This window comes from Rhincodon typus, chromosome 5 (genome assembly GCF_021869965.1).
Source record: "Rhincodon typus isolate 14 chromosome 5, sRhiTyp1.1, whole genome shotgun sequence".
Taxonomy (NCBI): Eukaryota; Metazoa; Chordata; class Chondrichthyes; order Orectolobiformes; family Rhincodontidae; genus Rhincodon; species Rhincodon typus.
This window is the reverse complement of record NC_063336.1, coordinates 16,263,747-16,279,532: the sequence shown is the minus strand read 5'-3', so window position 1 is coordinate 16,279,532 and position 15,786 is coordinate 16,263,747. Positions and strand designations below refer to the sequence as shown.

The 15,786-nt window shown below is 42.4% G+C and overlaps 1 protein-coding gene across 1 annotated transcript in view; it reads right to left on the bottom strand.

The window, feature by feature from the left end:
- anapc1 (anaphase promoting complex subunit 1) overlaps window positions 1–305 on the bottom strand; it is a 199,978-nt gene extending 199,673 nt beyond the window's left edge. Inside the window, exon 1 of the mRNA XM_048596681.1 lies at window positions 127–305. The gene's annotated coding sequence lies outside the window, so the exon portion shown is untranslated. The remainder of the gene's footprint in view (window positions 1–126) is intronic.
- Between the last annotated feature and the right edge of the window lie 15,481 nt (window positions 306–15,786).

The following is a 15,786-nucleotide window of genomic DNA, read 5'->3' as shown; positions in this document are numbered from 1 at the left end:
GGGTGGGGTGTGTGGGGCGGGGTGGGGGGTTCAATCAGGTGAAGGGGGTTACTGGGGTAAAGAAGGAAATCGGGAAATGATGAGAATATTTCAGTCATTATTATTATAAAAGACGACCGAACCGACCTGTTAAAATAACGAGTGAAACTTCTAATGACGGTTTCTCTGCGACCATCCGCCTCTGAATTCCGAAAATCCGGGGATTTGGTTTTTGCTCCGAATCCGCGCCAAAAGCAAAATTCACTTAAAATCCGAATTGAAAGATCAGATGGGCGCCGCCATCTTGGACTCCCATCAGTCACTGCGCTGAGTACGCGCCAGCGCATTGGAGCCTGGCGACACAGCGCCATCTCCCGGGGAACTGGCGAAATGCACCTGATACATCTCCAGTTTCTCTGAGAGTTTGGTACATCTGACTCAAAGCAATCTTTAAAGCACACTCCTTTCTCTCCGCAGGGCTTTTCCCTTCAATCTCTTTTTTGTGTCAAATCTATCACAGCTGGAAACCCTAATATGCCCACACTTCATCCATTCTTCTGGAGTGAACTGTAGACTATTATCGGATTTTGGGATGTCTGATAGGCTAAATCTAAATCTAATAGACTACAACAAGGATTAGTTTGATTTTTCACAGGATGCTGCGCGTAGCAATCGAAATGATACCATGCCCCATCAATAAAGTATTGTCATAGTCTAGTAGTTGTCATAGTTTGAGCGAACTATACGTTAAATGGAAAAGCCCTGAGGAAAATTGATACACAGAGAGATCTGGGTGTTCAGGTCCGTTGTACCCTGAAGATGGCAGCACAGGTCGATAGAGTGGTCAAGAAGGCATACGGCATGCTTTCATTCATCGGACGGGGTATTGAGTACAAGAGTTGGCAGGTCATGTTACAGTTGTATAGGACTTTGGTTCGACCACATTTGGAATACTGCGTACAGTTCTGGTCGCCACATTACCAAAAGGATGTGGATGCTTTGGAGAGGGTGCAGAGGAGGTTCACCAGGATGTTGCCTGGTATGGAGGGCGCTACCTATGAACAGAGGTTGAGTAGATTAGGATTATTTACATGAGAAAGACAGAGGTTGATGGGGGACCTGATTGAGGTCTACAAAATCATGAGGGGTATAGACAGGGTGGATAGCAAGAAGCTTTTTCCCAGAGTGGGGGACTCAATTACTAGGGGTCATAATTTCAAGGTGAGAGGGGAAAAGTTTAAGGGAGATATGCGTGGAAAGTTCTTTACGCAGAGAGTGGTGGGTGCCTGGAACGCATTGCCAGCGGAGGTGGTAGAGGCGGGCACGATAGCGTCATTTAAGATGTATCTAGACAGATGCATGAATGGGCAGGGAGCAGAGGGATACAGATTTTTGGAAAAAAGGTGAGATAACAAGGTGTAGAGCTGTATGAACACAGCAGGCCAAGCAGCATCAGATCCTCCTGCTCCTCTGATACTGCTTGGCCTGCTGTGTTCATCCAGCTCTACACCTTGTTATCTCAGATTCTCCAGTATCTGCAGTTTCCTACTGTCTTGGAAATTAGGTGATAGGTTTAGATAGAGGATCTGGATCGGCGCAGGCTTGGAGGGCCGAAGGGCCTGTTCCTGTGCTGTAATTTTCATTGTTCTTTGTTCTTTGTTCTAACCATGAGAAGGGTTTAGCCATGTAACTCACATACATCAGTCCCAAACTTCAACTAAGGTCAAATCTTGTGCTAGAGCAATGGGCTCCTACTTGAATGAGCCAAACAGATCCCACATTCTCCTTATACATTGTTTCAGCTCTGTCAGTATTCTGGGCAAACTGAAGCTGCTACAGACTCTCTGGATCTAATTTATGCCGAAGAACTTATGCATAAGTATTAGTTTCTTACTGTTACGAAGTTGGGTAGAGTACTTGTGGATTGGGAGGCAGGAAGTTAGAATTTGGTGTTTGTAAAATGCTAGAGGGGGCTCGGGAAGCATTGTGTGGCCCCTGTAAAAGATTATGTGCTTTTGCTGCACTCAAGAGATTTAAAATGGATATCTGTGAGCAGCAGCTTGAAAGTTTGCACATAGAAAGCACCCAAATTGAAACATTTGTATCATAAGGCCGTACAGTTAGCAGGCCAAGCAGCACCTTTTACCAAGACAACAAGTTTTGAATTTAGCCAATCAATTTGAACCAGGCACTGAGATACCAAAAACCAATTCTATTTAAATCTGATGGTTTTGACAACGCAGAGCTTCCAGACATGAGCCTGTTCTGAACCAAGGGAACCGACAACAAGAACCTCAACAGCCAGCTGTACTTCAAAACTGCATTTTCCTTAGTGGCAAGCTTAAACTCCTGAGACCCCAAAGTTTCCAATCTAGCTAGCAGGGAGGGGAAGGCAGGTGGTGACAGTGCATGGTACTCCAAGGGTAGGAAGCCTGATTAAAGTTTCTGTGATTAAAACTGCTGTTTAGGTTCTAATAATGTTTAATCTGTGTTTAATTTGATCGTGTTTTTAATTACTGTTCTCTGTGTAATTGATAGTGTTAATTTCACTGTTCAGTGCTTTTACCTGTATTTCTTGTATTATAATTACCTTTTTTGTATTTAAATAAACACAGAGATTCTTTTGACCTGAAACACCTGTCTAATGCCTCCTTCCTTCCACATTCCCTAAGTAAGACCAGTATCAGAACCTAGTGATCTGGGGGTGATTTGAACCACCTAAAATCAGCAACTTACTGAGTCCAAACCAGAACCCTACAGAATCTATGTCTTATCTACTTTACAACCACTACCACTTCTTCTGTCTATTATTGTACAATGCCTTTGATCTCCAATCTTCCTTCACTCCTGACTTGTGCCCTGTGGATGATGCACAGGCACAAAAGAGACAGAGGGGTGAGACACCCACCACAGAATCCCAAACCCCTGACCTGATCTTATAGTCACAGCATCTATAGGGTGAGTTCAGTTCAGTTTCTGGTCAGTGGTGGATCCCAGGATATCGATGGTGATGGTAATGTCATTGAACATCAAAGGGGAGATGCTTGGATTCTCTCTTATTGGGATTGGATATTGCCTGGTACTTGTCTGGGCCAAATGTTTCTTTCCACTCAACAGCCGAAGCCTGGCTACTATCCAGGTCTTGCTGTATTTGAACATGGACTGCTTCAGTATCTGTGGAGTCGGGAATGGTGCTGAGCATGGTGCAATCATCAGCGAACATCCCCACTTCTGACCTTATGAAGGAGGGAAGGTCATTGATGAAGCAGCTGAAGGTGGTTGGGCCGAGGACACTACCGTGAGGAACTCCTGCAGAGATGTCCTGGAGCTGAGATAACTGACATCCAACAACCACAGCCATTTTCTTATGTGCCAGGTATGACTCCAACCAGCTGAGAGTTTTCCCCTGATTTCCATTGATTCCAGTTTTGCTAGGACTCTGATTCTTTGATGCCATACTCAGTTAAGTGCAACCTTAATGTCAAGGGCAGTCACTCTCACCTCACCTCTGGAATTCAGCTCTTTTGTCTATGTTTGAACTAAGATTGAAAACAGGTCAGGAGCTGAGTGGCCCTGGTAACACAAACTGAGCATCACTAAGCAGGTTATTGCTAAGCTAGTGCTACTCGATAGCACTGTTGATGACACCTTCCATCATTTTGTTAATGATTGCGAGTTGACAGATGAAGCAGTAATTGCATGGATTGGTTTTGCTCTTTTATTTTGTATACAGGACATAGCTGGGCAATATTCCACATTTTCAGGTAGATGCCAGTGTTGCAGCCATACTGGAACAGCTTGGGTAGGAGAGCGCCTAATTCTGGAGTGCAAGACTTCAGCAATGTTGCTGTAATATTGTCAGGGCTCTTTTGATCACATAGAGTTAAGCAAATTGACTAAAGACTGCAATTTGTGTTGCTGGAGACCTCAAGAAGAGGCTGAAATGGATCATCCACTTGGCACTGCTAGCTGAAGCAGAATAACAAACATTTCAGCCTTGGCTTTCATGCTGATGTGTTAAGATCCCCCATCATTGAGGATGGGGATATTTGTGGAGTCTCCTCCTCCTGTTAATTGTAAAGGATGTGGCAGGACTGCAGAGCTTAGTTCTGATCCATTGGTTGTGGAATTGCTTATCAGTGTCTAGCTTGACACCTCAGTCTTGGGTATGCCTGGTGCTGCTCCTGGCATGTTCTCCTCTGCTCTCATTGAAGCAGGGTTGATCCCCTGGTTTGACAATGGGGGATATGCTGGGCCATGGGGTTGCAGACTGTGCTGGAGTACCGTTCTGGTGTTGTTGATGGCCCACAATCATGGATGGCCAGTCATGAATTGCTAGATCAGTTCAAAATATGTTCCATTTAATACAGTGATAGCGCCACACAACATGATGGAGGGTATTCTCAGTGTGAAGGCAGGTCTTCACCTCTACAAGGACTGGGCAGTGGTCAATCTTACTGATACTGTCATGGACAGATACATCTGCAGCTGGCAGATTGGCAAGGATGAGATCAATTATGTTTTTCCCCCTTGTTGGTTTCGTCACCACCTGCCACAGAACCCAGTCTAGCAGTTATATCCTTTAGGACCCAACCAGCTTGATCAGTAATATTACTGTCAAGCTAGTCTTGGTGGTGGACATTGAAATCCCCCATCCAGAGTATATTCTTGCCACCCTCAATTTTTCCTCCAAGTGTTGATCAATAAGAAAAAGTACTGTTTCATCAGCCAAGGGAAGATGATATGTGGTAATCTGCAGGAGGTTTCACTGCCCATGAAGCCAGGAGAGTCAATTTTGAGAACTCACAATGCAACTCCATCCTGCCTGTATACCACTGTGCGACCACCTCTACTGCCTCTGAACTGTTGCTGAGCCAGGACATATCCTGGGATGGTGATGGTGGTGCAGGGGACATTGCCTGTAAGATATGATTCCATGAGTACAACTGTTTCAGGCTGTTACTTGACGAGTCTGTGACACAGCTCTCCCAGTTTTGGCACTAGCCCCCAGATGTTGGTAAGGGGCAATCTGAAGTTGTTGTTTCTGACGCCTTGTCAATGTGGGTGGTCTGTCCAGTTTCATTTATTTCTTTACAACTTGTAGCAGTTTCATACACTGAATGGAATGCTCAGCTTTTTCAGAGGGACCATCCCTAATCACCCAGAGGGCGATTAGGAATTAAGCACTTTGCAGTGGGTTTGGAATCACATTTAGGCCAGACCAGGTAATGATGGCAGAGTTCCTTCCCTGAAGGGCATTAGTGAGCCAGATGGGTTTTTACAACAATGGCTACATGGCTGTTATTAGAGATAGTAAGAACTGCAGATGCTGGAGTCACAGATAACACAGTGTGGAGCTGGAGGAACACAGCAGGCCAGGCAGGATCAGAGGAGCAGGGAAGTTGACATTTCGGGTTAGGATCCTTCTCCAGAAAGGGAGAGGGGGAAGGGATTCTTCAAGGTGGGCAACCTGAGAAGAGGCTTTGCCGTGGGGTTACAACTCATTCAGAGACAGTAAGAACTGCGGATGCAGGAGTCAGAGATAACACAGTGTGGCAGTTATTAGATTAGCTTTGTAATTCCAGATTTTATTGAACTCAACTTTTACCATTTACCATGGCAGGATTCCCCAAAATGTTAGCCTGGGGTTTTGGATACCTGGTGCTGTGACATTACCTCGATACCACAGCCACCCCTACAATTTGAAGAGTTAACTCTATTCCTTTTTCCACAGATGGTGCAGACCCGCTGGCTACTTCCAACCCTTTCTGCTTATATTACACATTTTCGGGATCCTCTGTATTTTATTTCTTTAATGGCAAAGCACATTGCCTTGGCAAGCTGTTGCCTTTGCATTAGTTTCTGAAGTTGTTGCTGCTTAGATTTTGCACCTTTAGCTGTGCTTTCCTTTGTAATCAGCATCTATAGTAATTTGCTGTCTTTTGATAGTAACTTTAATGCTTAAAATCAGCAGTGATTTATCATGTATTAGCTTGCTGCTTTCAATGGTATTTAATAGCATTGCAGAAAGTTGATTCAATTGTTAACCTCAGTAGTAATTCAAAGAAAGTGTTGCTGGAAATCAATCTTTACATTTAAATTGTGGATTGATTGCTGTTTTAATCATACAACTTCTCTGGAGGTACATAGTAATTTTATGCTAACTTTTTTAGTGACCACTGATAGCTTCTGTGGTATCAGAGTGTTAGGATCCTATTGTGGTATTGGTGAGGAATGCATTAAGCAACACCCAATGAGATGCTGTCATAGGGTTGGCACAGTGGTTAGGACCTCACAGTGCTAGGGACCTGGGTTCAATACCAACCTTGGGCAACTGTCTGTGTGGAGTTTGTGTATTCTCCCCGTGTCTGCGTCAGTTTCCTCCCACAATCCAAAGATGTGCAGGTTAGGTGGATTGGCCATGCTAAGTTACCCATAGTGCCCAGGGATGTGTAGGTTAGGTGGATTGGCCATGCTAAATTACCCATAGTGCCCAGGGATGTGTAGGTTAGGTGGATTAGCCATGGGAAATGCAGGGTAGTAGGGTGGGGGCGGGGGCGGTTGAGTCTGGGTAGGATGATTGTTGGGCTGAATGGCCTGTTTCTGCCCTGGAGGGATTCTATGAGATGGACTCAGATGGGAGAACAGTCTGGATTTTGGAGGTGTAAAACCAAAATTGAGGTCTCCCCACAGAGTAACAACCTCCATCATGATAAACACCAGAATTTCACTCTTTTTAAATTCACTAATGGGATATGGACAACACTGGCTAGTGTCAGCATTTATTGCTAATCCCTAGTTGCCCTTGAGAAGGTGGTTGTCAGCTGCCTTCTTGAACTATTGCAGCCCATGTGCTGTAGCCAATATGTCCATCAAAATAGCGCAAGTTGTTTTAACAATCATTCCCACTGCTGCTTCCACGGCCAGTAACCAAAAAGGGATGAGACATATCCATGCATATCATAAAGTATCAACACACCTTGTAAAAGTACAAGAGCATTAGTGTCAGTGTCCCCCAGGTCAACAATTACTGTTCTGGTTGCCCTGCCATAGGAAAGATAATATTAGATCAGAGAGGGTTCAGAAAAGATTTACTATGATATTGCTGGGAACAGAGGTTTTGAGTTATAAAGGGGAGGCTGGATAGGCTGGGACTCTTTTTCATGAGAGTGTTGGAGGTTGAGAGGTGACCTGATGGAGGTAATTTTATGCTAACTTTTCTTAGTGACCACTGATAGCTTCTGTGATATCAGGGTGTTAGGATCCTATTGTGGTATTGGTGAGGAATGCATTAAACAACACCCAATAAGATGCTGTCATAGTGTTGGCACAGTGGTTAGCACCTCACAGTGCCAGGGACCTGGGTTCAATTCCAGCCTTGGGCATACATAAGGTAAATAGTATAGGTCTTTTCCCTAGGGTAGGGGAGTTCAAAATTAGAGGGCATATTTTTAAGGTGAGAGGAGAAAGATTTAAAAAGGACCTGAAAAGCAACTTTTTCACACAGAGGGTGGTTCGTATGTGGAATGAACTACCAGAGGAAGTGGTAGTGCGGGGTTGGTTACAACATTTAAAAGACATTCGGATAGGTACATGAATAGGAAAGGCTCAGAGGGATATTGGCCGAGCACAGGCAAGTGGAATTAATTTAGATTAGGAAACTTGGTCAGCATGGACGAGTTGGACCGAAGGGTCTGTTTCCTGCTGTATGACTCTATGACTATTCAGTGACTGGCCCTTAAGATCAAGAATTTTAAGAGAGTTAGAGGGAAAAGGAATAAGCTGATGAAATGAAAATTATAATTTGGATATGTGCATTGGTTCACATCTCATAACAATTTCATACTTGCACAGGAATAGGAGTGGGTCATCTTTGCAACATGGTCAAACAAATTCTTTTAGTGCATGCATGAATTTTTTTATTACAAGTCCGCTCTGCATGGTTCAGAGATAGTGGGCACGCAGATGCTGGAGAATCTGAGATAACAAGGTGTAGAGCTGGATGAACACAGCAGGCCAAGCAGCATCAGAGGAGCAGGAAGGCTGACATTTCGGGTCTGGACCCTTCTTCAGAAAAAAAAAAAGAAAAAAAATGTTACACTCTGCGTGGTTAACTCTTTAACTGTTCTTTTTAACCATCTTTCTTTTCGATCGGAAGCAATGGTCCTATCACTGTCCTATTGCGAACTACACTTTGTGGTTTGTGTGTTTAATGGTCTCATTTGCAGAGTAAAGGATTAAGACCTGATGACTGTCTAAAAAGGAAAGCAATGTCAGTGATGATATAATAGATCACATCATGATGGAGCGGCTTTGAATAGAGAAGCAAGAGTCTGGACCTCATGCTGAGTCTAAGAATATGTAGTTAATATATGTGAATAAACAGGTACTTTGAAAAAAATCTGGGCCTCTTTAAAGTAATGCACCCAAACTCCACCATGACAACCCAAACAGACCAATGATATTGTTGCTGTATCCTTACATAGTGACTGAAAAGAAAGACTCACTTTTATACAGCAACTTCCATGACTTAACAGGTGCTTTACAGATAACAAAATACTTTTGAGGTGGTCCTGTGGTCATCTAAGAAACATCACAACACCTTGTTTCAGACATTACTTCTTGAGTTTTGCCATCCTGTTGAAAATATATCGTTTCTTGCAAGCTTTTACTTTGCATGTTACTGTAAAATCTTGCACATTCAAAAATAGTGCAAGTTGTTTTGAATAATCACTTTTTGTGTTGGCTACGTCTTGGCATTCTTCTAGTCTAAACCTGCACAATGCATTCCAGTTGCCTGATGGTCCACCTTTGGGATCATATGTGCAGTCTGCCCTTTATCAATCCCCTTGTGCATGCCCATGCCAATAGACCCACCGTCATCTCAATCCAAATGTAAACAGGCCATTTTGGATGAATGGCTTTTATGTGTGCTAATTAGATTGTGAACTATCCAATCTAAATGTTAACAACTTGCTTTTATATTGGACCTTTAACCTAGTGAAACTTGCCAGTTCACTTCACAGGAATACAATAAATCAAAATTTGGCTGAAAGCCTGTAAGGAGATGACAGGGCAGGTGACCAAAAGTTTGGTCAAAGAGATGGGTTTTAAAGGTCCCAAGCATTATAAAAAGGTAGATCCACAAGGAGAGGACGTTCAGCAGCCAGATTAGCACTGCCTTGGAAATAATGAACTAATTCTGCTGCCTAATCTATCTGGTAGAATGTAAGAATGTTATGTGATCCCAATCTATCAAATTATATAGGGAATGTAATAACAGCAGAGAACTGGATTCATATACTCAGAATTTATTGGCAAATATATCAACTCTCGCAAAACAGCCAGAGAATGTTACAAGGTTTATACTGTATTTGGATGATGAATTCAGAGCAGCAGGATTCCTAATGTAATAAATCAAATGACTCAGGACCAAGTTGCAGGAATCAAACCAATCAGCTTGCCAAAACACCAAATTAGGCCTTAAAAATTGATCTGAAACTGTGATCCCACCTCCATCCTACTTACCCTCAGCAAAATGACACAAGTAGAAATAGAATTCTCATGTGTTCAGGAAACTGAATAAATGATCTTGAAATTCACAGTAGCATCAAGAGAGAACTGTGTAGCTCATTTGTGTGTTTTTTTTTGTTCCCTAACATGTAATGGCAAACATACGTTTGCAGGAAGAAAATGAAAAATAAACAATGTACAAGAATGTCTCAAAATTTTTCGCAGCCTTTCAGATGCTAGTCTCTCATTATCCTCTCATTCTGGATTCCTCCCACTGTGAATACCCATTACCCTACCCATATCTCCTTCTGTTGCTCACCAATCCAAGGGCCATTGTAATATACTGTCACACTGGCTATCTCTTTCCCCTCTCCTATTCCCAGAATCCAGAACTTTCTTCCGTACTCCCAGATTACAGGATTCTCTCTCATATTTCCAACCACTACAACTATTCTGTGACTTTCCACGAACAATACAAATGTTTATACAGTAAAATACAGAAGCAGCGGAAAGTGTTTTAGTTTGGGTTCCTTCACATGAACTCACACCATATTAATATGTTTCTCTTAAACAATATTTATTGATGATAAAGCAACAGAACTCCCTCCTCTGAGGGGCAATAATTCCAAACTGCTAACAGAGTCCTATCACATGGCTAATATCATCGCAGTTATATTGCAGCATTTCTGAGGTTCAGTAATCTCTACGGGATGGTTGATTGAAGTGGTAGAGACGTAGAGCTGGGTTTCTCTAGCATGGATGCGGAAGCTGACACCTTTTGTCACATCAAGGTGTGGCATAAATCTGCTCTCGTTTATATAGTGATTTTTAACAAAGTGAAAGACCTCACCATGCATATAATCAGACAAAAGCTATGACCAAAAGAGATTTTTTTTTTCCTTTTATTCATTCATGGGATGTGGGCATCACTGACCAGGCAGCATTTATTGCCCATCCCTAATTGCCCAGAGGGCAGTTAAGAGTCAACCACATTGCTGTGGGTCTGGAGTCACATGTAGGCCAGAACAGGTAAGGATGGCAGTTTCCTTCCCTAAAGGACATTAGTGAACCAGATGGGTTTTCCCAACAATCGGCAATGGATTCATGGTCATCATTAGACTCTTAATTCCAGATATTTATTGAATTCAAATTCCACCATCTGGCATGGCAGGATTCAAACCCAGGTCCCCAGAATATTATGTAGGTCTCTGGGTTAACTGTCCAGCAATAATACACTCAACTGTCATCTCCCCCATTTGATTGTGTGACCAAAGGCTTGATAAAGAGGTATTCTTTTCATGATGCTCATAAAGGAAGAGAAGAATTAGAGAGGTTTAGGAAGGGAATTCCAATGCTAAGAGACAGAGCTGAAGGCAAGGCTGTAACAGTGAGGCAAAAAAGTAAGAGAATGCAAGATAATTCGGGGCTGCAAAGTTCTTGGGATTGCTGGAATCATCTGTAGGACTGGATAATTTTACAAAGGGAGGGAGGAGGAGTGCATGAAGGGATTAAATATGGAGATAAGAATTTTACATTTAAGCTGCTCAGAAACTGGGTGCCAATGTATTGTGCATGCAGGGCTGCTAACCAAGCAGTCGACAACACCAGTTCACAATTTCACTGCACCTCTAAAAGAGAAAAAAGTTCTTGAGATGATTCAGAGGGGTAATCGGTACAGAGAAAAAGAAACTAATCAGAGATGTTCAAAAGGTTTGGTCAAAGAGTTAGTTTTTAAGAAGAGATTGGTGATTATTGTGTATAAAGCAGGCTGAGACTATCAAAGGACTTAAATATGGAAGTGAGAACTTTAAATGTGGTAATTGGGAACTGGGAGACAATGTATGTCAATGTAAATGGGTCATGTGTGAGCAGGACTTGACTCAAGATAAAATACAGGAAGGAGAGCTTCATGGAGGCTGGGCTGTGAGAGCATTGAAATAATCTGTTTGAGAGGTGAGAGTTTCAGTAAATGAAGCGAAGACAGAGATGGAGAAGGCAATGTTCCTGAGGTAGAGACAGGCAGACATTGTGATGGAGAAGACTGTGGGGGTGTCAACAGTTCAGTTCAGCTTGTCTGACGTTGTCCTGTTCAATGAAACATGAGAATGGAATCAGCAGTGAGGGTATAGTGTTTATGACAGAAGCTAAAGCTAATTGCCCCAGCCTTCCCAATAGGAAACAGTGGCCTATGCAGGACCTATGTAATTCAACTGGGTGACAATTTAAATTGGATGCTTATTTAGACGGAAGCAATAGGCAGGGTTACAGGGAAAAGGCAAGACATTGAAAGATGCTCAAGTCAAAATGCTCAAAGAGTCAGTTGAAACATAATGGGTTGAATAGCTTCCTCCTGATTGAATGAAATAAACCAGAATAGAAAGAATTAAACAAGGTTGCTGTTCGATTTGATGAATTTCACTAGTGTAACACTGAAAACCTTTGTTTTTTTTTCAATTTTTTTCTATCTTAAGGTCACTGAATGCACAGTAATACAGAGAGAATTTAATTTTTCATCAAGGGGAAGTGATAATATAGTTCTAAGTAAAAGAACTTTTAAGCAGCTGATCAAATAGGCAGATTCGCAACACTAGAAACGTATCCGAACGAAGAAAGGTGTTTTGGTGAAAAGTAATTTAATTATTGTACAAGGTAATGGTCCCAAAAGGGACAATTGTTAGAGATTACATTCAGCTCCGTCCAATCCAAAGCTGTCATGAGGATGGGCAGTGAAAAGACGAAATATTGGAGGATTATGAAGAGAACAGGCCTCTTCAAAGGGTCTGAATTGCTTTCATGCCGAACGCTAGCTACATCTCAGTCAAGACATAAGCATTCTCGACAAGACTCACAAGTGATTTTTCTCTACCATGGTAAACCAAGAAAGGTCCTTAGACCTGCACAAGACAAAAGGATGATGGCATCTACAAGGTGGTCATGGCTGTTATTGCAACACACACCACAGGAGGCTTATTTCCTAAAGCCCATACCAGAGCTGCTTGTTCAGCAAAGTGGTGCCTTCAGATGCCAAAACAGCCAAACCATCCTCTCAGGATTGAAAGGGAATCACAACAGACCATTACACAACAGCGGGGAAGCATGGTATAAAGGGAGTGGAAATTTAGTGAAGTGCATAGTTGGTATAGTTACCAGGACAGAACTAAACAGAGTCCTGTTAAGATTACCCAACAGCATGAAACGTAATAAGATATCCTCTTACAGCCAAGCAGCAACTTATACTCAGCAGCTTTGAATCTGTCATAAAATTGATGAAGTTACAAAAGTGTAATCATGTCTGAAGCTAATTGCATCGAGTGACATGATTTGACTAACAGGAGGTTATATGATCTTCCCAAGCAGACAGATTTTTAAAAAGCAACCTGCCGCACAGCAGTAACACGCCAGGGGTGGGCTAATCAGGCCTCAGTAGAGATGAAGTCCACACTTTAGAGAGAGGGCTGCTGGCCACTCTCAATGCCACCAGACCTCAGAGATGGACACAGCTCAGGGAGGTGCAGGAAGAAGGGCAATAGCAGCCAGGTACTGCTGAATGCCAGTCCTTTCAGGCAGGAGGGGATTGGAGAGCCTGGGAGAAGAGAATGGAGCAGTTCCAGGGTTTTATACTGCAATCCAGGTGGAACAAGAGGGGAGATATCTCCCAATGGGCGCAGCACCATCCCTAAATGATGAGCCCTTCACCGCACACCAGCCATGTCAATGTTTCACATATAACACAGTGTGGAGCTCTGATGTCAACGTTTCAGGTTTGTCTTTAGCTTTTCCTGCATTCATAAATACCATCATACACCTTTGGTTTATTTACCACCGCTTAATCATCCATATTGCTCAGTTAAAAGAGAAATTAAGTACGGATGTGGGTACAATTACAACAATTAGAAGACATTTGGACAAGTACATGAATAGGAAAGGTTTCGGCTGACACGGGGCAGGAGCAGGCAGTTGGGACTAATTTAGTTTGGGATTATGTTCGGCAAGAACTGGTTGGACCGAAGGGTCTGTTTCCATCTGTATGACTCTATGCTAACATTTTAATGCAGTGAAGACAGTTTGAGACCATTAATTCCAATTAAGAGCCTTAATGCACCCTAAGGATGGGTGGCCAGTGGGGCACCCCCAGAATAGGTGGTGGGGTAACAGATCAGAAAGGTGGTAGGATGGACACCCAACATATTTTATATACTAACCTCCCCCTACCCCCTCCACCTAAACCAAGCCCATCAAGGTGCATGGACAGCTAAAATCCGGACCTAACTCTTCTTCAGGCTCATCTTCCATGTTTTCATAACATGGATTGGTTTCTACATGATTAAAAAATCTCCATCCGAGGAGAAACTCGGATGGTCAGATTTCTTCAATGAAGGACAAGTTTCATCCAAATCAAAGGGTAAGGCTTATAACCCACCATTATTTGCCAGAAAGCTCAACTATTCATGAAACCTTTCCTATTCAGCCGCCTGTGCCAGTAATATTCCCACACATCTTGTTGATCTGTGAAAGTAGACTTGGCCCATGAACAGGATTTGGCAGAGGTGGTGACAGATGCCTCTCCAAGCTCAAGAGCTTCTGGAGATGCTGTTATTCTGTCAATGATATCCTCAACGAAGACATTGGAAGAAACACAGGTAATTCATTCAATAATGTTATTGTAGAATGAGTAAATAAAACGTTTTGTTCAAAGACTCAATATACACATTTCATTGAAAACAACAGATGTAAAAAAAACTTACAAAGCTTTTTTTTTGGGAATTCAATGGGCTAGACTGTATAACTAAAGTGACAATTTAACTTGAGCTGAATTCTTCTTAAATCTAAACAGGACAAAAAAGTGGCAAAAATACACAAAAGGGAGTCAAGTTTTGAGGACAGGAAGTATGAACAATTCAAGGAGGTTTCGCAATTCAAGACTTTCAAATTGATCAAAATGGAGATTAGATCTACTCACCTAAGTAAGGATGTACTTGTCATAGAGGCAATGCAGTGAAAGTTCACCAGATTGATTCTCGGAATGATAGGATTGTCATACAAGGAGACATCATGTTGACTACCTCTGTATTCATTGCAGTTTAGGAGAATGAGAGGGGATCTCATTGAACCATAAAATTCAGACATGGTTGGACACTCTGGTTGTAGAGATCATGAGACCATGGTCTTAGGATATGGGGTAGACACAGAAGGACTGAGAAGAGGAGAGATTTCTTCATTCAGAGGGTGGTGAACTTCTGCATTTCAATGCTGTGAAGGCCAAATCAATGGATATATTTCATAAATAAACAGATAGCTTTTTAGATAGTAAAGACATCGAGGAGAGGCATGGTGGCTCAGTGGTTAGCATTGCCACCTCACAGTTTCGGGGACCTGGGTTCGATTCCACCCTTGGGCAGCTGTCACACAGACAGTCATAGAGTTGCATGTTCTCCCTGTGTCTGCATGTGTTTCGTCTGTGTGCTCCAGTTTTCTCCCACCGTCCAAAGATGTGTAGGTTAGGTGAATTAGCCATGCTAAATTGCCATAGTGTCCAGGAACGTGCATGCTAGGTGGATTAGCCATGGAAATGCAAGGTTACAGGGATAGGGTAGGGTCAGAACTGGGTGGGATGCTCTTCGAAGAGTTGCTGTGGACTTGATGGGCCAAATGGCGTGATTCCACACTGTAGATCACCTTACTAATCAGGAATCTGTCTTGAAATAACTCTGGTGTGGAGGTGCTGGTGTTGGACTGGAATGGCCAAGGTCAGAAATCATACGACACCAGGTTATAGTCCAACAGGTTTATTTGACAACACAAGCTTTTGGAGCCTCACACCTTCTTCAGGTGTTAGTGAGAGAGGTAGTATCAGATATAAAATTTATAAGTAAAAGATCAAAGGTTCACACCATTGATGAAGATGTACTAAACAAACTTAAGATTCTGTTAAATCTTTAATCAGTTAGAAGGCTTTAATTGATTAATATGTATATGTAAATTCCTGAATTCCTCTCAAGTCACTGTCCTGAGATAACTGAGAGAATACACATGTGAATCTATGGGGTGAATTTGTATTTGCAGATACATTTTATTTTGTTCAAAAAGCACATCATTTATAGAAAGAAAGTCAATATGGCATTTTATAAATTCCTACTTTAGAAATACAACCAGTCTGACTCAAGGTCTCACAGGTAACATGCATTGTCTGACCTAAAATGTCACCTCTTCTTTACACGGATAAAACCTTTAGTTCTCTCAGAATTGTGACTTGAAAGGAATTCAGGGATTTAACTCTCAGGTTGAACAGGATGT